Source organism: Musca autumnalis, unplaced genomic scaffold, assembly GCF_047663935.1.
Source record: "Musca autumnalis isolate F117 unplaced genomic scaffold, ASM4766393v1 scaffold_4, whole genome shotgun sequence".
Taxonomy (NCBI): Eukaryota; Metazoa; Arthropoda; class Insecta; order Diptera; family Muscidae; genus Musca; species Musca autumnalis.
In genome coordinates, this window is record NW_027411977.1 from 140,196,838 (window position 1) to 140,208,885 (window position 12,048).

Sequence of the window (12,048 nt, forward strand, 5' to 3'; positions counted from 1 at the left end):
AAATAGCAGTACACCAGTGTATTATCACGAAAACGCGAAGTTAGATTATATCGCGGCGGTCGAGAGCCTTCGTAGGCCTGAACATTGGAAGTAATGTTGTCGAAATATTAGGAGCCGTCGTGGGACTGAGCCTATACATAAAAATATCTTATAAAATTTTTCTCTTGAGGGTCAAGATCCATCGTGGGTCTGAACCCACACATAACGTGGTCGTAGCTAAATTATATTAGTGAGTTCAAAAGCCATCACTGGCAAGAAAACAAGAATAATGTGGCCAGTATTCCGTAATTCATTTAAGATACTTCATAGGCCAGAACACAAGAATAAGATGACCATTGTTACGTTCAAGAGCCGTCGCGGCCCAGGAAGCAAGGAAAAGTGGCCGACGTTTCGTTCAACAACCGTCATGGGCGTGAACGCAAATATAAAATAGTCGTAGCTAAATAATATCGCGATGTTCAAGAGTCGTAGCTGGCCAGAAAACAAGAATAATGGGCCAGAACGCAAGAAAAAGTGACCGATAGTTCGTTTAAGGTACATCGTGGGCCAGAATACCAGAATAAAATGACCATATTACGCTGAAGAACCGTCGTGGCCCAGGATGCAAAGAAAAATGGCCGACATTTAGTTCAACAGCCCCCGTCAGCCAGAAAACAAGAATAAAATTATCGGTTCGTTAAAGATCTGTCATGGGCCAGTACACCAAAATAAAAGTGATCGATATTCCGTTCAGGTGCGGTCGTGGGCCTGAACATCGTCAGAATTGTTCGCAATCTAGTTTAACTCGTAGAGTCAAGAGCCGTTGTGGGCCTGAACATGATCGGAAATGTTCACAAAACGTCAAGAGCCTTCGTGTACCTTAACGTAATCAGAAGTGTTTCCAATCTAGTGGAACACGTAGAGTCTAGAGACGTCTAGCCGACAGCAGTACTGCCATGGGTCTATAGGCAATAGAATACCTCCTGAGGTTTTCTATAGGCAACACAAGACCTCCAGAGTTCTTCTATGGGTAACAGAAAATCTTTTGAGGCCTTCTATCGGCAACAGAAGACCTTTTGAGGACAACAGAAGACCTATATAACCTATAGAAGATCTCACTATGGACAACATCAGACACCTGACCCTCTTCTATAAGAAACAGTAGACATCTTGAGGTCTTCTATAAGCAACAGAAGCCCTCTTGAGGTCTGCCATAGGTAAAAGAAGAAGAAGGTATATCTATGGACAACAGAAAATATGTTGAAGTCTTATACAGGCAACAGAAGACTACTTGAGATCTTCTATAGGTAACAGAAGACCACTTGAGGTCTTTTATAGGCAAATGAAGACCTCTTGAGGTTTTCTAAAGCAACAGAAGCCCTATTGAGATCTTCTACAGGCAACAGAAGACGTCTTGAGGTCTTCTCTAAGCAACAAAAGACTTATTGGGGTCTACTATGGGAAACAGAAGACCTCTCGAAATCTTCTGTGGGCAACAGAAGATCTCTTGAGGTATTCTATAATACGTAAGACCTCTTGAAGTCCTTTATAGATAACAGAAAACCTCTTGATGTCTTCTATGGGCAACTGAATTTCTTTTGAGGCCATCTATGGGCAACAGAAAACCTCGTGTTGTCTTATGTTATTCAATAAAAGCTAAACCTCAGAATTTCTAACCAAAATTCTATCTTTCACACTCAGTCACTTCAATATAAATTTTCTATGACGAACCCTATCCCTGAGGGCCTATCCCAGCAGCCGGAGAAACTATAATAATTGCAAAAGAATTCTCGAAAACCCCTTAACTGCACTTTAGCCAAAATGTTAGAACTCGATTTCAGTTGAAGAGAAATATTCGACGTACAAAGCTTGGAGTAATGCCCAGCATCCCTTTCAATAGTTATAGTGCACACCGTAGGATTTTGGTATCATGGAATTGCCTAGGAAATTCATTATATCGCTGTAGACGATATAGTCCATATATACAGACCTGATCTATTTCTGGAAGACATATTACGATGTGGATCATTTGTACGAAATTGGCTACTCCCTTCGGAAGATTGAGCTTGATCTAAGTTAGGAATTACAGATTTCGGCCAGTTTGAAACGATTACCAATCACTGTACGAAAGAAACCAGTTTGACAGTTTTTAGCCTAAATGTACTCAGGCCGATCATGTGTTGTGTTGTTTACGGTGACTTGACAAAATACTTTGCAAAAAATGGAATTTATCTCTGAACATTTTCTTCCGATCATTTTTCACAACTTTCGGCGTGGATAATCACGGCAAAAGTGCATCGATCAAATTAAACCTTTGTATGTCGATAAAGGACCGTCCTATAGCACTATGAAAAACTGATTTGATGAGGATCGCCCAAATACGGGTGTCAGAAAAAATTATGCCGTGCCCGAACGGATAATTCAAGATCGATCGCCATATTATATACCGTGGGATAGAGGCATTAATCCACCAACTAACGTTTGATATTGCATGAACACTTCGGCCGCAAAAATAGAATTTTCTCGTTAGATCCAGCACAATTTGAAAATTTCCCAAAAAGGCTCTTGTCGATTGGTGTAAATACGATTGCGGTGCTTCAAACGACGTTTATCAGATCGTCACAGACAACAAATCTTGGATTTATTTTTTTATGAGCCCGAAACAAAACAGCAAACGACCGTGGAGGTCTTCGAAGGCGGGCCAAATGTTTAAAGTTGTTCAAGGAAAAACACTTCGAAGCAAATACTCGGCTGTTTCTTCGGCTAGACTGACCACGTGGTTACTATACGGCTTGAGGAACGTAGGACGGTTAATTCTGCTCGGTAAATTACAATTTGTTTACCTGAAGTCTCCAGAGAAATTCGAAAAACGAACAAGAGAGGACGAATCATTATTATGCACCATTACAAAGTGAGCTCTCACACATTGATTCAAACCAGCGCCTTTTGACCGGACAAAACGTATAATTTATGGGTCATCCGCAGTGCAGCCCTGACTTGGAACCCAATGACTTCATTTGGTGCTTACACAACAAGAAAAAAGGCGTGGTCATCAATTTTCGTCGCCAGAAGATGCTGTTGAAGCATTAAAAAACGTTTTGGAGGCGTCTCAATCGGGGTGGAAAAAGTGCTTCGATAATTGGTTTGAGCGCACGAAAAAATGTATAAACAATGCTGGAGGCTACTTATGAAAACAATAAAACTATTTTTGATGGTAAATATTCGCATTTTCATTGTTAGGCCAGTAACTTTTTTAGTTTCCCTTGTATTTGTCGTTGTTATGGGTGGTAAACCTAGTGATTCCACAGGGAGATAAGTGACACTATTTGAGATGAGTAGGAAGTGATGAGAAAATCATAAAGACCATTCTTGTAGTGTGTTTTGGAGTTGATCATTGACAAGACTAAGGACTTGAGCACATGACATGTAATGGCAAACCCTACCTCCCCACCAAAATTCAGCTTTCTTGGAATTTTTGCTATTTCAATGCCTATTTTGACTGGCCTAAATAGAGACGATAAGGCATTGCTTCGTACATATCTACCATACAAATATTTTTTTGTTAAAAATATTAAATTTGTTAATAGAAAATTATCATCAATTTACGAGTATAAATAAAAAACAATCCATAATTCATAGAATATAAATATGTATTGCGTTGTGAACATTTACTATGAATTGATTTGATTTCTATTTTACGTGTTTTTTAGCTGATAATTATTATTTGTGTGATAAGTTTATGTCGGTATCTCAAATTTTGTTGCTTTTTTCTGTTTTAACGCTAAATTTCGATTCTCAATTCGTTTTCTTGTTCAAAACGTTTAATTAATATTTTCCTCAACGTTTATGACGTTCGAAAAGGCCTCCACGTTATTGTCATTAAAAGTCAAAACATTTACAATAAGTTTTGTTGTTGTAATAGTATTTTGTTGTTTTGGTCAAAATGTTGGCAATTATGAGTTTTTTCTTCTTTTCAATTGTTTTAAACATGAAATCGTTAGCAAAATCTTAGATTACAACGAAAAAAACATAATTTTTAAATTGATAGTTTCCTAGTTCGGTTTTGATTCTATTTTTTGGTTAAATGAACCACATCCGCCTACAATTATTGTACAAAATCTTAAGTAGGTTGTTAGAATTTATTCGAGTTTTTGTGGGGCGAAGAAGAAAAATGTTTTTGACTGAGCAAAAAAGGAAGTTTACGCTTTCCGTGTTTTCCATATAAAATGTTCGGAAAATATTTGTTTGTAGAAATAAAGCTTTGGAGAGAGAAGCGACCCATTTATGAAAATGCAATGCGTACAGACCGATTCTTTTTTAGCTACTTTTAAGAGCTGACTACCTCGCACGTAGTATCAATCATCGTGCAACACCACTTCATGGCGAACCACTCTATAGGAACTTTTTTCAATTAAGCTATATTACTTTTAACTTGTTTGCACATAGGTATATAAGTTTTTCCCTACTAAAAAATCCTAACTTTCCTATCCTTACTTTTCCTAAAATCATTCCTTTTTCCTTTTCCACTTTTGTTTTTTGTTTTTTCCTCAGACGATTTATTGCAAATGACTTTGCAACAACATAATTGCTAAACACAACCGATTGCAACATTTAAAGATTTTGAAGACAACAAATTTTTTACATTTATTAGCCATAAATTCTTCAAAGAAAGCGAAACTTTTAAACGATTTTTTTGTTTTCAACTACATCGACTTACCTTTAGTTCAGTTGAGGTTTAGTTAGAGCAGCAAAGGAATTGTCCATTAATTGTGGCAAATGTTGTGAGATGCTGCTGCTATAGATGTAGATATGGATGCCACAATATGTGGCATTAAGGCACTTCAAATCGAAGAAAAAAACTGTTTTTTTTTTTAACCTAATAGCACGTGTTCGACGTAAGATCGGTGGTACGTTCAACTGGACACAATTTATCTCTCTTTTTCTTTCCGAAGTCGATACGCACCAAATCTTTGTTGTTTACTGTTGGACTATTTGTATGATGTCCACATGACTTTCAACAAAGACAAAACACACACACACACGGGAAAAGAGGATCAATGTGGCAGCAATGTATCCCCACAAATGTTTATGCAAAACAGAAGACTTAAATAAATTTTTGTAAATATTTTTTGTTTCTTATTGTTGTTATTAGTTTGTCGTTGTAGCAGCAGTCACTGACTCGTTGCGGCGAATGCCTGGATGATTGCAAAATGATTATGATGATGACAAGAAATGTTGCTTTATTATTCCTTTTTGTTTACTTCGAAATGAAAGGATAGTTAAACAATATTGATGTTGCTGTTGGTTTATTGGTTGTTTTTTTTTTTTTTTGCTTTGTTTTTTTAATAAATATTTAAATTATTACCAACATTTATATTAAAGACGTGGATTACAAAAAAAACACTTTTCACACTGCACGATACAGCAAATTTGGGCGCTAACACTGACAACAAACTTGACGGAAATCTGCAAAGAAAAGTAAAAAAAGGAATAATTAGAATTTAGAAAAATATTGTTACGGAAGTAACTAGTAGATTTGAGTTAATTTAGATGAATTTCTGTTCATTTAAGAATTTGAATTGTAACGTAAATTTTTATTAAGAATTTACTTTATTTAAATGAAATTCACAACAACAATTATTGTATAGAATTCCAATCACTACTATTCTATGTTAGTCTGGCAATGTTTTTGTGGTACTTATTTCATTTTTCTCTCTCTCTCTCTCTCACTCTCTCTTTTATTTGGATTATTTAGTTATGTTTCATTCATATTAACCCCTTCTGCTCTATCTTATTTACTAGGTCTGTCCCATTGGTTGTTTACATTCACCCGTCTATTTGTATGTGGGTATGTACATTTGCGAATCCACTAGCATGTTGCATAATCATTGTGGAAAATTCTGCTTTCAGGATTCTAGAACAGTCTATGTATCAGCGGGCAAGTATACACACGGAAGAGGATCGTCTGGGCGAGTGAGTTGTAATTCAAACCGCGACTTTAAACCGCCAGCGTATGCTTAGTACAGTGTAATCTGAAGCTGTGTGCTTACGAGAGATAAGCTTTGTGCTTAGTAGAGTAATAAAGTCCTGCGTGGATAAAGTCTATAATGCATTGTAGAATCGTAATCTAAAACGAATCTTCGTTTTAGTTGGCACAAATCGTATTGAGGAATAAAACAACGTTTACACGGGATTAAGTTAAACCCTAATTACTAGTAAATAAAAAATTCATAAATATTATGAAAAGTGTTCCAAATGTTCCGATTCATGCATATTATGAACATCGTTATTAAGGCAAAAAAATAATTTCTTCTGAGACATTGAAAATTGAATTTTGTTAAGTACAAACCGATATTTCAGCCATACAGGAAATACGATGGATTGGGAGAGGCTGCGGATTTGTAGTTAGACAAAGGCTTCTCCCCGAATAAAAGCAAAATTCTTCAACATCAACTTTATTTGCGCTCATGATGACCGTTGTCCTGCCCATGACATTAAAATTATTCTAGGCGATTGTAATGCCAAAATTAGAAAGGATAATATCTTTGGCCCAACAGTCGCGAAATTCAGTCTCCACAGTGCAACATCTGACTATGGTATCATGCTCATAGACTTTGCAGCTGCAAAAAAACATGGTAGTAAACAGTACCAGATTTAAGCATCTCGATATTCATAAGGGCACATAGCTGTGTCCAGATCAAAGAACAAGTAATCAAATTGATCATGTTGTGATAGATGGAAGATATTCATCAAGCGTGGTGGACCACTACCTTGTTGAAGCAAAGGTACGTACCCGTCTAAACGTTGCAAATAAAGCACGAATAGATACAACGCGGAAGTTGCCACAGCATATTCCATTCAACTGGCCCAATTGCTTAATCAAAACACTCCTCGTCCCGATAACATATCAGCACAGTGGTAAAGTATTGCCCACTCCATGCAAACATCAGCAAAAACCATACTTGGATTCGTAAAGTCCTCCATCAAGGAACCCATGGTATGACCAGGAGTGTCGTGCTGCTACCGAAGAGAAAAATGCGGCATATAAGGCTACTTTAGAATCAGTAGCAACGCGTAGCGCACGAGAGGTATCGGCAGAAAAGGAGAAAGGACAAACGTCTTTTTCACAGGAAAAGAGAGAAATGAAAGAGTGGGAGTGTGAGCAAGTCAAGATATTCATGAGCCAGAGTGAAGTGCGAAAATTCTACCACAGATTGAAGCACCAAACTAATGGCTTTAGTACAGGCACATCCTCCCGTAGAGATCGGCAAGGTTATTTGGTAACTGATACAAATGGTATGTTCAGGATATAGAAAGAACATTTTTCAAAACTGTTGGTATCCAATACTAGCGAAGATGACGAAGATACCAGAGATCCAACCCCAGAATATGGTATTAAATGTATACCTTCCGGCCAAGATGAGGTAAAGACTGCAACAGGCTGAAGAATAATAAACAAGCAGAAGCCGATGGCTTACCAGCTGAGCTGTACAAACCCAGAGTCGACACGCTGATAAGGTGTATGCATCAGCTAGTTATTACGATCTGGCAGGAGAACGGGTACCCGACGATCCCGACGATAGGAACCTGAGAATCAGGGATCTTGTGCGAATGACTAAAGCCAATGGCCAACGAAATAATTGGTACATACCAATGCGGATTTAGACCAGGCATATCCACCATTGACCAGAAGACCCAAGAGACGAACATCGACACCTACCATATTTTTGTCTATTGTAAAGCCGCTTTCTACAGCCCTATACGCTGAAAGGTAATCCAAGTCATAACAGAATTTGGTATTCTCGCCAAGTATGCCAGAGTAATATCATGACGATTGTAATCCGTAGACATCGATCCATCCATGTAGTTCCCTCAACACACAATTATGTTTATTTCTTCTTTAACATCTAAGAGGAAAATAATTTTGGTGAAACTTTAGCAGCAATTGCATCATATTCAAACATAAAAGCAACAAAAATATCACACAACAATGTTTCAAAGCGATTGTTATGCTTCATAAGTTATTATGCCAACCACCCACACACACACACTCTTTGATTGGCGCTTATGTCAAGTACATAAATTATGAGCCCAAGTGGTGGGGAAGGAAATAAAGGAAATCAATAACAAACAAAACGGACAATAACAGCAACAAATACCAACTCATTAAAATAGCCAATGGCCAAGATACAAACAAAACAAGCAAATCTCGCAAAATGTAAGCTTTGCCATTGTTGTTAGGAAATTTGCAAAGCTCTTGGGAGCTCAACAATTTGAATGTAACGCACTCCACAATGGATGACGACGACGTCCACAGACAGGGACCACCTTTAGGCATAATTTCAATTTACAATTTTATGATTATCACAACGTTTAAAGGAAATTAGTTTAGCTTTTCATCAATTTTATTTACACTAAAAAATTTCAACAACCTCGTCACAGTCATTCATTGTTTGTTTATCTTTTTGATAGGTCTGTCCAGCAATAACCATAACAATTTGACACAATGAAAACGGGCAAGTTGCATGCAGCGACAAAGTTCCTTCCAATGATGAGAAGATGAAAACTGAAGAAGTGGAAATGAAAGAAAAATCGCCAATGAGATCATTGAAGTCACTCAAAATTGCATTTCATAATGAAAAATTATTATGGCCAATCGATCGATGAAAAAAATAAACGGCAACAATAAATGAATGTTGTTTTTGGCTATATTAGAAAATATGAGACAATAGCCATCAACGACAACAGCAAAAACAACAAACAACAATATGATCAACAAAATATTGGCACAACATCAAAAAAAAAAAATATTTATTACCGTTATTAACCTTTTCGAACTCTCACTCTTCAGATCACTTACCGGCCAAAAACAAAAAAAACAGGGCGACAACAATCATAATAGACATCAATGATGATGACGATGATGGTGGCAAAGACCACTACAGACAGACTTCGATTCAACCACCAACTAACTAACCACATGGAAAAGACAACACAACCACAACCCAGACTTTGGTAGCAGGAAATTGAGATGATCAAACATTTTTAAAAAATGGAGAAGTATTGCTAAATGTCCGATATATGTCATCGCCGATGACTTTTCCTAAAGAAAAGTTCATTGCCGATGATTTTTCCTAAAGGAAAGTTCATCACCGATGACTTATTCTAAAGGAAAGTTCTTCGCCGATGATTTTTCCTAAAGGAAAGTTCATTGCCGATGACTTTTCCCAGGACTTCTCATACGAGAACATTTATTGACATTGATCGACATGATGACCTTTTTCTAGGAAGTCATCTCCGATGAAATTTTCTATAGGAACAGACATCGGCGGTGAATTTTCCTATACGAAAAGTCATCGCCGATGAACTTTTCTATACGAAAAGTCATCGCCGATGAACTTTTCTATACGAAAAGTCATCGCCGATGAACTTTTCTATACGAAAAGTCATCGCCGATGAACTTTTCTATATGAAAAGTCATCGCCGATGAACTTTTCTATACGAAAAGTCATCGCCGATGAACTTTTCTATACGAAAAGTCATCGCCGATGAACTTTTCTATACGAAAAGTCATCGCCGATGAACTTTTCTATACGAAAAGTCATCGCCGATGAACTTTTCTATACGAAAAGTCATCGCCGATGAACTTTTCTATACGAAAAGTCATCGCCGATGAACTTTTCTATACGAAAAGTCATCGCCGATGAACTTTTCTATACGAAAAGTCATCGCCGATGAACTTTTCTATATTGGAAAAGTCATCGTCGATGAACTTTCCTATATAGGAAAAGTCATCGCCGATGAACTTTTCCATATAGGAAAAGTCATCGTCGATGAACTTTCCTATATAGGAAAAGTCATCGTCGATGAACTTTCCTATATAGGAAAAGTCATCGCCGATGAACTTTCCTATATAGGAAAAGTCATCGCCGATGAACTTTTCCATATAGGAAAAGTCATCGCCGATGAACTTTTCCATATAGGAAAAGTCATCGCCGATGAACTTTTCCATATAGGAAAAGTCATCGCCGATGAACTTTTCCATATAGGAAAAGTCATCGCCAATGAACTTTTCCATATAGGAAAAGTCATCGCCGATGAACTTTTCTATATAGGAAAATTCATCGCCGATGAACTTTTCTATATAGGAATAGTCATCGCCGATGATCTTTTCTATATAGGAAAAGTCATCGCCGATGAACTTTTTTATATAGGAAAAGTCATCGCCGATGAACTTTTTTATATAGGAAAAGTCATCGCCGATGAACTTTTCTATATAGGAAAAGTCATCGCCGATGAACTTTTCTATATAGGAAAAATCATCGCCGATGAACTTTTCTATATAGGAAAAGTCATCGCCGATGAACTTTTCTATATAGGAAAAGTCATCGCCGATGAACTTTTCCATATAGGAAAAGTCATCGCCAATGAACTTTTCCATATAGGAAAAGTCATCGCCGATGAACTTTTCTATATAGGAAAATTCATCGCCGATGAACTTTTCTATATAGGAATAGTCATCGCCGATGAACTTTTCTATATAGGAAAAGTCATCGCCGATGAACTTTTTTATATAGGAAAAGTCATCGCCGATGAACTTTTTTATATAGGAAAAGTCATCGCCGATGAACTTTTCTATATAGGAAAAGTCATCGCCGATGAACTTTTCTATATAGGAAAAATCATCGCCGATGAACTTTTCTATATAGGAGAAGTCATCGCCGATGAACTTTTCTATATAGGAAAAGTCATCGCCGATGAACTTTTCTATATAGGAAAAGTCATCGCCGATGAACTTTTCTATATAGGAAAAGTCATCGCCGATGAACTTTTCTTTATGGTCTTATATGGTCAATGTCATCTTCGATGAACTTTTTTATTGGAAAAGTATTCGTCGATTAACTTTTCAATAAGAACAAGTAAAAAAGTATCAGTCGGCTTTGCCGACAGAGATATACCCTCAGCCTGTGCAAATTGAAACACTTTTTCACAAAAAACTTATGTATTTAGGGGCTTTCAAAATGTTGGTCGTATGAACCGACAAAAATTTTGATTAGGATAAAAGTTCAAAAATTTTGCGGAAAAGGTACTTAAAGGAATGGACCGACATAGAGCATGGGGGTGCCATAGGGGGTTTTTGCACCCTTCGGACTGTTTTCTCAAGAAGTATGGACTTGCCTATGAAACAACTTTTACCATCGTAATTGAGGCAGCGAATGTAGGTTGCTTCAACAAAAATCAACGTGATTGAATAGCAGGTCTTAAAGTGAACTTATCCAAAATTTTGTGTGGGAGGTACGGGATGGAGTGGACAAATATAGTCCATATTCGAACCTGATATATATATGGTAGATATTATGGGAATGTGTAAAGTATGGACCAAATCTGTCACTCCCATCAAGAGTTATCGTGCGCACAATTTTTCCGAATATTTTTGAACTTTTGTGGGGTAGGTACCTGAAGGAGTGGACCGATATGGCTTATCTACGAACTTAAACTAAGTTTGGAAACAATATTACGTAGGCCAAATTTTGGCCGGAATCGGCATTTCTGTTCGAGAATTATCTTGCGCTTTCACCCATAAACATGGTGTCATAGGGTTTGTTTTTCAACTTTCAGGATATTTTTCCAGGAAGTATGGACTTGCCCCTGAGGAAACTTGTACCTTCGTATAGGGGACAGTGAATACAAGATGACAAAAACCAAGGCGATTCGAGAGCAGGTCCTAAACTGAACTTTTCCGAAATTTTGTGTGGGAGGTACTCGAAGGAGTTTACCGATTGAGTCCATATTGGAACCTCATCTAAGTCTGGTAGAAATTTCATAATGTGCAAAGTATGGACCAAATCGGTTACTCCCTTCAAGAGTTATCGTACGCACAAATTTTCCGAACATTTTCGAACTTTTGTGGGGGAGGTACCGGAAGGAGTGGACCGATATAATCCATCCTTGAACTCGAACTAAGTTTGGACAAAATAATACGAAAGCCAAATTTTGGACCGAATCGACAGTTCCGTTCGAGAGTTATCTTGCGCTCCAACCACTACACACGGTGTCATAGGGTTTTTG

General features: G+C 37.4%; 1 protein-coding gene across 11 annotated transcripts in view; it reads right to left on the reverse strand.

Moving 5' to 3' along the window:
- klar (klarsicht) overlaps positions 1-12,048 on the reverse strand; it is a 648,847-nt gene that overhangs the window by 402,377 nt on the left and 234,422 nt on the right. For all 11 annotated transcript variants that reach the window (XM_073982967.1, XM_073982966.1, XM_073982965.1 and 8 more), the window contains one exon: positions 4,697-5,445. The gene's annotated coding sequence lies outside the window, so the exon portion shown is untranslated. The remainder of the gene's footprint in view (positions 1-4,696; positions 5,446-12,048) is intronic.